The sequence below is a fragment of the Pseudopodoces humilis genome, chromosome 5 (genome assembly GCF_049639895.1).
Source record: "Pseudopodoces humilis isolate 2021_Gansu_Grassland_sample_001 chromosome 5, ASM4963989v1, whole genome shotgun sequence".
NCBI lineage: Eukaryota > Metazoa > Chordata > Aves > Passeriformes > Paridae > Pseudopodoces > Pseudopodoces humilis.
This window is the reverse complement of record NC_142204.1, coordinates 16,386,506-16,396,863: the sequence shown is the minus strand read 5'-3', so window position 1 is coordinate 16,396,863 and position 10,358 is coordinate 16,386,506.

Here is a 10,358-nt window from a genome sequence, read left to right as displayed (position 1 = left end):
GAGTATTGCTTCACTGTATTTGCTTAGGTGATACATCCAGTAGGGTCAAAGATCATCTTTTGCAATGGAGTTACATCCTTTAATGAGAATATGTTATTGTAAACATGTAGCAAATCTCTCTGGTAACAACAGAAATATTCTCTGGAGTCTTGAACACAATTTTTATTGTGAGCCTTTAGCCTCAATGCTCAAACAAATCCAGAGCAAATTTCTCCTAAATTATTTCTATATTTCAAATTTCTTTCCTTTTTTTTTTTTCCTGAGGAATACAGATTTTGAAGAAATAGTTGCTTTGAGTATGAATAATAGGATCCTAGCTAAGAAGCTTTCAGTTTGTTATTAAATGATGAGAAGTACTGATTTGTCTCTAACAGAACATTTATACACTCCATGGAGACATCAAGTACGGAGATGTCATGTGGCCTCTTCATTAATGGAATGACAGCAAGAGAGAAAGAAAGCACTTGAGGGATTAATACAATAATTACTTTAAAGATGCTTCTGTTTGAAGGAACTTGAAGAAGTTTCCATCATTCTGCATAGATTAGTTGCACTTAAAGCAAAGACTGAAATTCTCACTAACCATGTGAGAATGGTCCAGATCCAGAAACGCACAAAGGCCATTCACTGAACTTATTTTTGTTAAAACTTTTACACTTAGCTGTCAGTACCAACATTCATATCCTTGCCACCTGGACTGTAAAATCTTTTTCTTCTCTGTGAGTCTTAGCTTTAGCTATAGCTCATAAATTAAGTCACTAAATTCAGTTAGTTCTTTCACTACAACATACCTGAAAGCACCTCTCTCTTCAGCTCCCACTAAAATAATCTCTCATACATCTTTCATCACAGTTACTTCTACCTAGTCCTCCTAGTTCCCACAACAGACAGCAGTTACAGCAAGTCCCATAAAGCACTTTCTGTTTGTTCCTGTTTATACCTAACTCAGCTCCAAAAGCAATTTAAAATCTTGACAGAGAAAAGCCTGGAACCAAACATGTGAACTTCAGACCCAGCAAGGTCCAGATGCCATGTTTAAAAGAGAAAGGAATGCCTTTCAGGAGCTTTTTGATGGTAGGGCTGGGTCTATGGAGGTGGTTGCCTATTATTAATATTAGAAGGGCTTTTACACTGAAGCTCTAGGGAGGTTATGGAAATCATCACCAGTAGTCTGGGAAAGATGGAAGTGTCCTGCTGTTCAGCGGAATGGTGCTTTGAGAGATTAAAGTATATGGAGCAGCCTCTCTTTCTAAATACTTTCCAGTCTATCACCAAGTGGTGCCTGCTAATCTTTTGGAAATCCTTCCCAGGCTGTATCACAGTATCTCCACACTATTTCTTCCTTCTCAATTTTGTATCAAATTCATTTGTTTCATCTCCACTTGCAGTTCTCCAAGCATAACTTCTGTATGAATCTCCACTCTCTCATCAGCCTGGCAGTTCTTGCCATATTGCTTTTCCATATCATTACCCCTTTCCTTTCTCTATTTTCTCTGTATTTCCATCCATATCTTTAATAGTCTCTCAGTTCACCCCATTAGAAAATCTTACCTCTATCCCTATAACATCTTAGAAGCATTTAAATGTTAGCTCACACTACTTAGTTAGGCAAGGAAAATGCTCTGTAGTTCATCAGATATTGGTAAATTAGCATCTCAGTATTCATACATCACTACTGAAGACAAATTACTTGAAGAGCTTCACTGTCTCTGAACTTGTGTTTTTTCTTATGTTGGATTATTGAGGAAAGGAGACAGGCATCTAAACATAAATAACAAAAAATGTAATGTTATGTAAGAATTTGGATGTCAAAATGAATTTATATGTGCTGGGATAGATTCTTATTGTTGTCCTCACATCCTTAAGATATTCACAGTAATGACTCTTCTCTATTAAAGAGTGGTGCATAAGGAAAGCACAAATAGGAAACTGAGGTCAGGACTTGAGACTTTAAAGTCTGATTTTCATTTTTTGAGGATTTTATTTAGCAAACAGATCTATAGAGAAAATACCCAAATCCTGCTTACTTTTAAATGTTTGATATTGAATATGATGGTGAAGCTGTCAAGATAATTATGAAGAATAATATTATAGTTTGTATTCTCTAGACTACGAGGATAACTCTCTTAACATACTAGAATGGACTTTCACAGATGAAAACTGACTGTATTATATGTGAGTGCTACCAGATCTGATGAGCTACAGGGGCCATAGGCACCTGGACATCAGTGTTGTGATGGCAAGTGCAATATCTAAAGATCCTTGCCATATTTGGAAGTCAGAAACAATTATTTCTCTGTAATACAGCATGTGTAAGTTGTAGTTATGCGGAGTGATTCACATTTACCTGTGCTTATCAGAAGCTAACGCATCAAAAGGGGTTTTTTGGTTCTACAGAAGTTATTGGGAACAAGTGCCTGATGTTATTTAGGTACCACATGTAATGTTAGCCACAAACTAAGCTAATATTCCCTCAAAGAAGGAGAAAACCACTCTCTAATTTGAAGCTTCCTTGTTACCTAAGAGGGACAGAAACTTTCCTCAGAACAGTGAAAAAGATGGAAATGCCACTTACCTGTCTTCCTCCTTCTCAGATTTTTCCAGTATGGGCCGTGCACTAAATGTTCACATTTTCCATGCATTTGTGACCAGGGTATTCACTACAGTGGTTTTCTGAGAATGAATATTGAGTCTGGCAGTATGGAGAACTAGGCAGACGGGCTAAAGGCCCTGACACAGGCAATTCTGAGTTCAGAAATACACCTTATGTCCTTCTGTTTCCAGCTCCTTGGGTTTTTTGTGAGATAATTTCTTCTGCATAGTACACACTGTTCTCCTTTCCTTGTCTCCTCCCTGTGAAGTCAGGTCACCATTATCATATCAGTCTCCCTGAAGCTTTTCATGACTTCTGCTATCACTAAATGTAATATTTGCTCTCTGCACTCTTGTCACATCTTGTAAGGAAGGACTAAGGCTGGAATTTAGCAGCCCTGTGGAGGGGATTGCAATTCCCAGACAATGTTCTACAAATTGACAAATTCCCTATGCCTTTATAGTGTGTAACCGTCAGTAGTTGTTGTCTTTCCCCATTTTATTTTGTTTCTTTCCTGAGTGCCTATGGGGTTACACTGGGGCTGCCTGGGGCAGATGACTTTACAAGGTGAAAGTGCCATCAGACACTTCCATCCCTTTTGCCCAGCAAACACTGAGACTTGCACTAATTACATTTTTTGTGTTTTTGAGAACAACCAAGGTCCTGCCATGTTGATTGATCCCTTGTGTTTCAGATGTTACAGTCTCCTGTCTACGTTGAAGATAAATTATACAAGCAATGAAAAGCCGTAAACTATGAATAAGGCCTACTTAAAAGAGTAGGAAATGAGAAAGTTGATGATTTTTATTTAGCAAACAGATCTATAGATCTGGTTTTTATTAAAAAAAAAAATTAAATTTTTATGAAATTTGTGTAGATAGCAACTATTTTTAAGACTGAAGAATCCTGCCTTTGAAAGAGCCCACTCCATGAAGGGAGGAGTTTTATTTAAGATCCAAAAAAATAAACCAATATAAAGATCCAAGTATAACTAGCAGAATAGAATGAAATTATCATGTCCTTTTAGGTGTGCTGTAAAACAATTTACTGCCTGAAGATTTAAGCTATAGTATCATCCCTTTCCCTGTGCAAAGGCAGCAGTTTTGTGTTAGAGACATTAACAGCTCTCCAAAAGCCTTCATTTCTATCAACAGTAGACAGGGAGAGGTTATGGAATGCTTCACATTATTTTTTTTTCTTTTTTTATTCTAGGACACTCATGAGGCCTGTAGACATTCTGAAGTATTAAAATAAAATATCTACCTCCATTAAGGGATTAAGGATAACATGCTCTCTGTTTTATAAACATTTTATTTTCTACAAGAGAGAAAAATATCCATACATTGAAGCTACAGGGGTGCAGTGCCGTGGAAAGAAATTGGTGTAATTGAATGAGATTCTTCATTAACTGCAAAATGATTATCGTTTTGCCAACCCATCCCAGTAGTCTCCCCACACAGAAGTGGACAGTTAAAACACAGCTTCTCCATCTGCTTCCCTTCCTTGTCAGGGATAAGCTCATGGTTTGCTTCCCTCACTTCTCACTCATCTGCCTTTCTCCTTTTTTTTCTCTGCTCATTTTCCATCTCATGCTCATTTCTCTCACCTCATGCCCTTTCTCTTGCATTTTGTGTTTTGCATAAGGTATGCATTTCACCTTGTTTCCCTGAGATTAATTTTCGTTCACAGTTGCCAATGGTCTCTATGGTATCCCAGACCATCACCACCATCAAACTGAATGCCTTTGTTATCTATAAATGAAGAAGGTCTGAAGCCTATAAAAGGAGCTAGTGAATGTGGCCAGGGTTTTCTTTTTCCTAGGTAGTTATCCCACATTTGTATTTTACCTACTCAAGCAGGTGAATAGACTGGAAATGTCTAGTTTGATTGTTGTATGACAACAAAATACAAAAAACCAATTTTCTGACAGGATAAGACATTTGAAACAAAAATGCAATTTTGAAAAAAAAGAGAAAACACAAGCCCAAAGAGCAATTACATGAAAAGAGATGATCTGCTGGAGTTATGTCCTACTTGCTTAGGTCAGGGGTTATTTAAGCACAAGTAGCTTTGTGTTTCTCTAATAAACTACAAAGGGTTTGGATCATGGTTGGTATTTCCAAAAGCTGGTGCTGACATAGTTTTGGATACAAATCACAACATCCAAGTATGTTTCATGTTACAGTCAAAGGAGGGAAAAGCTAAATTAAACTACAGATTTGAACAAAATTAGTGAATTTATTTCTCAAATTTCATATCCTCAGTGTCTTTCTTATAAAATAACTGTTGATCAACAGATATTCATGGCAAGCTTTTGAAAAATACTTACATCATTATGCAGCTCTCAAATATAGAAGATTTGTGAACTTAAGAGTGGTAATGTTCACTAAATGCAATAAATACAAACTATATTCATTTAAATTTGTTAAAGCTATTCTAGACTCTTAAAGGACTATCTCAAACAGCTTTATCTTTTCTTCCCTGTATTTCTTAATATTTACTTTGCAATGGGAGTGAAAAAAAATTCCTTTGAAATGCTGGACCAACCAATGTTTTTAATCTTTTCCATTTTCTCCCCTGTGGTTTAAACCAAGTTACTCTCTAACTCTTCTCTTCAACACCCTGTCTTTAAAGGATGGTAAGGAGAATTATTTTAGTCATATTTTTTCCTATCTTGTCTATTTTAGCCTAAAGTAATTGAAGGCCAGAATTCACTCTTTCTTTGCTTAGTCCAGAGATAATAGCTGGTATCACAAAAAAGGTGTTGCGAGACAAACAATCCACAATCTCACAACTTTTGCTAATAATTCCATATAGTTTATAATGTGTCTATCTTGGGTGTTTGTTTTTTTTTTCCTGGTGGAATTCACATCTGTTCAATGTTCAGAGAGCAATTTCTCTGGAGAAAGCTGTGGAAGGCTCTGTAGGCAAAGGCAGCGTTAATTTCTTTCTTGTTAGCTCTGTTTTCTGCCTTTAGGACTCAGCATATGCAAAAGCACCTATTGAATCCTCTATAGTGGATATCTACTAATCAATAGGCAATTTTGCTCTTGCTGAGTCCAAATGGAAAATGATGCAGCAGAAAAATTCGCTAGGCTAAAACTTGAAGTCCTTAGTTGTTCTCACCTTTATTTAATCAAATCTCGAAATAAACCAGAGGAACTGCAAGATTTATCTTCCTACATTTTTCTTATTGTTGAGTTTATCTGAGAGGTTACTTCACCCTCTTACCCAGAAAACAAGAAAGAGGCTGTTATCAAATTAATATCAGCCATCCTAACCAAATGTTCTAAATTTTTAAAATGTTGACAACCACATTTCACTTACAATCTGTAAATTTGACCTTTATTAAGGGATTTCAAGACACATTAAAAAAAAAACAAAACCAAAAACAAAGCTTTTCCTTGGTGCAGCCTGAATATTTCTGAAGCAGATAATTTTCATTATATTGCAAAAAAAAAACCCAAAAAACAAACAAAAACCAACAAAGTCAGAATGAATATGCAGAGGGATGAGGCAGGTCAAAGTAATTGTCCTCTGATCAGCCAGGGATTTAGAAGAAAGGGTTAAGCACTGCTGCCCATCTTTCCACCCTGTTCATAAAATCCCAGACTAAAAAGTTGTAAGCCCTTACTTTTCATGACCTTCCTCTGGGACTTAGAAAGGCTTTGTCCAAAACAGAAAGATTTTGAAAACCTTTTAGTTGGACATTGATTCGAGAAAATGAAATTTTCTTTGTGTTCCTTTTCAAAGAAGCCCTATGAGGAAAACAATTCTTTCGAGCTTAGGAGTTCCATATCATGTTGTTTCTTCATGTGTTTCAGAAAACTTCTGTTCTCATTCTTCAATTAGGGCAGTCCTGAGCTTCCTTCAGAGAGGAATAAAGAGGATTTCAAATATTTCTTCTTCTTTTTTTTTCTTTGTTCCACCACCATCTGCCACCTTGTCCCTCCAAATGTGAGACATACAGGATTACTGAAGCTCTATTGTACCAGGGAAATATGAGAGGGTAAGAGGAAAGAAAGTTTGAGTGAGACATGAAGATGATGAACCTGAGTTTCTGCCAAGCCTGAGACATCTCTGACTCCAGTGGCAGACTTGAGGCCATTAAAATGAGTGGGACAAAAGCATTACTAAAGCATCTTGATTCCCTACAGATGTGGACAATTCCTGCACAATTCCTGAGATGCAGGCAGAGAACATGTGAATTCCATTATTTCTGTTTGCTACTTACTAAATGAGTGCATTTTGAATAGAGTTAGGAATGGGTGTTTTGAGCTGGTCCATTCCAGTCCTGAGGAGAAAGAAAAACAGCAGCTCTCCAGTGCACATCTCCACTGGATATAGATGCTTTTCCATATCTCCAGCAAATCTTCCCAGAGCAATATGGCTTTTGAGCCTCTTCCCAGTCCCTGCCTCAGCTACCTGTTCATGGTTCATTTCAAGAATAGGTGACCTTATGAAAAGCCTGCTTTTCAAACGTGGGAACATAATGAAAACCTCTGAATTTTGCATTAGTACATTCAAACCTGGCACCAAAAGCACTAGCAGCTGCACATGTAAATAAAAAGAACAGTTGTGCATTTTAGCACAGCACCTGCCTCTGGCACAGGTATCTTTGCCTTGCTAAGGAGAATTATTACACATAAGCAGAGAGTGTGTTTGTGATTTGGAACTGGCTCATCTCTTTCCATCTGTCTCTAATACAAAAATAAAAATCTCCTCTGTAGTTTCTGAGTGTGGAAGTTGCCACTGCTTATGTGTTAAAAGTCATGATGACCCTGGTGAATACACTCAGGTTTCTGGGCTGAATTGAAAATGTTTTTCTCAGTTTAGGATTCATTATTGGGAAACACCTTGTTAAAGAAAAGGCTGTCAACATGAAAAGTCTCTATCCCATCAGCAGTTAACTTTCCTATATGATGACTTATACTCCACACAGTCCAAAGTGCCCCAGTGAAACCAGCTCTCCTGGAAAAGATAATGAAGGCTTAAAAAACTAAATGATCCCCCCCAAGCACGCATTGTTCATCACTATCTCTGGGGTATTTAGAAGTGAAACCTCTCTTCCTCTTCTATCTATCTCTCCCTCTCAATTTTTCCTCCATTCTAAGATTAAGCCATGTTTCCTGTCTGTGTTTCCTTAAACTGATGTTTCCAGTCACAACATCAGATCAGGCTGTGGCACAGATTTGGTCCAGGTCAGAGCACACAGTCAGGTTCGTGCCTTAGAACCCAAACACTGACAAAAGCAGAACCTCACTTTCTGCTCCTATGTCAGCAGGGCTTAATTGGGTATAAAATCTGATCATATAGGGTAAAACTGATCTTAACAAACAGGAGTCTTTATGGGAGATATATATATATATATATATGTTTGGCCTTGTTTTGTTTGGGTTTTTTTTTGGGTGCTATTTTAAATATAAATCCATTCCATGATCTGGTTTTCGTATAAACACACACAATTGCGTTGGTACACCTGTGAGGTGGAGGCAGGGACAGCTGGGAATGCCCAGTGCTGGGATACCTTCTTGTGTGTCTGGGGTATGGGTTTATGACCTTAGTTTCTGTCACCTTTAAAAAGTGACAGAGAGGGAACAATCTGTGGCTAGTTTCCCTCTCCACTTTAATTTTTTTTCTTCTTCCACAGCTATTTGTCTGCCTATATTTCAGCACACTGACAAACTCCTTAGTTTCTGCTATTGAGAGAGGTAATTAACACAGGTGTGTTAACTGTGCAGGTGGAACCTTATAGATCACAGTAAATACATTTACATGATAAACATGTTACTTATGCTTTTATACTCCCATACAACATGGGCATTTTAATATCATCTTCTGTTTCAGGGTCACAATACACAGTACAGTAAAGATGGAAATTAATGCATGTCAATTTATAACTTTGTGCCTGCAATTTTCTTGAGGATTGGTAGGTAAGGGAGAGAAATCTGAAACTGGTACAGGTGGCATTAGTAACTAAAGCGAAGGCATGTCCTAAATAATTGTCTCATTATGTTTCCCAAATTCATAGACTAGAAAAGAATATGACTGTAGCTGACTGAATATATCTGGTAAAATGAGGAAAAATAGAAAATAATTTCCAGGCTAAGCCTAAAAATCTTGTAATTTTTCTGACACACCAGAAAAGTTAGGTATCAGAGGTACTTTCCTGATTATTTGGCTGCTACTGAGTCCATTATGCCTTCGCTTAGAGATGAAGTGACTTGTTTCTCTGAGGAGGTAAAAAAAAAAAAAAAGAAGGAAAAAAACCCACAAAGAAATGTGATAAAGGAAGTGATTTAGAGAAAAGTGGCCTTTAAACAGAATCCAAGTATTTTAAATCATCTGTGAGTCAGGATGACACACTATATAAATTTCCATTTTTTCTCTCTTGCTCATTGCTCTCTGTTTGCCATTCCCCCCATGGTATGAATTCCCATGCATCCCTGCAGTTCCCAGAGAAGGAAAAACCTGCTGCACACTGCCATTTCCAAAGGTCTTGAGGAAAAAATACTGCTGGTAGGTGATGTACTGGAAGTTTGCTGACCACTGTCCAGGCCTGTCTGGAACTCAATTAATCCATAAGCCATTAAGTAAATGTCACTTTCCCTGTTTCTCTGAAGTATCAATGCATTAGTGCAGTCTGCTTAGGATCCAAGCTATTAGAATCACAGAGTCAGGAGTACCCACACCCTCATTGTTTTCAGGGAATTCAGCCTCATGCCTTGCTCTTCTCACTATAAAGAACACAAATCATATTTGCCTCTTTTACTTAAAATTCTTTTTGTACTTTCCCTCCTATTTGTATTCTCCCATCCTTCGTTCTGGAAACCTTCCCAGAACAGCTTCCCCTTTCCTTACCTGCCTTTCTCTGGGAAGCACCCTGCTGCCAGCTGCCTTCCCAGGGGAGTTGAGGCAACCAGATTTATTGCAAGAAGACAACATGAGCCATTCCCTTGCCTGGGCTGGGAGTGAACGGGAACAAACCCTTTCTCATCAGCTCACTATGTCACCAACACATTTGAAGCTTTCTGGTCACCTAATGTAGCATCTAGTCAGTGCAAGCGTTTTGCTTGTCGAAAGGACAGAAAATTATGCTTGGCAATTAAGACACTAATTAATAGAACAGTTTCTATGGTAGGTACTTAGGTGCCCTGTGTGACTATGTCCCCAACCTACAGGCCTTCATTCATCTATCCTCAAACAATGCCTCACAGTGCACCAGAAAGGGACTCCAAAATTGGTTATTATTTATTTTCTGTAATTTATTTTTTTTTCTATTGGGATGAAAAAACCAAATATGTGAGAAAAATCTGAGTAAACTGGTACTTTTACCAACTTGCCTTAGTGAAGAATGCAAGTTTTGTCCTTACCCTCTTCTGTCCTGTGTTGCACACTTCCTGCTTTACATTACTTTGCCTCTGGAATGATGAGTAGAGACTTTGCCTGTTCAGGCTTTGCCTACAGCTTGCCTCGTGCAAATATCTTTTGCAGTTCTTATCCTGGATAGGAAAAGGTGCCTGAATAGGAATGAATATCTATTTGTTGGCTTTTTAATACAGCAGGACTCAAGGGGAAATGACTTCTATTCACTTGCTAAATTAAGTAAGGTACATGGCTTCTCTTTGTCTCCTTTATTCCTTCTATAAAATGAGAGGTGCTTGCTTTCTTTGTCTGAAACAAACAATTCCCTCTTTACATGGTCTTGGATATTTTGATGTTTTCCTGGATCTTTTTTTCCATTCTGCTTATAAAAATAAACGTC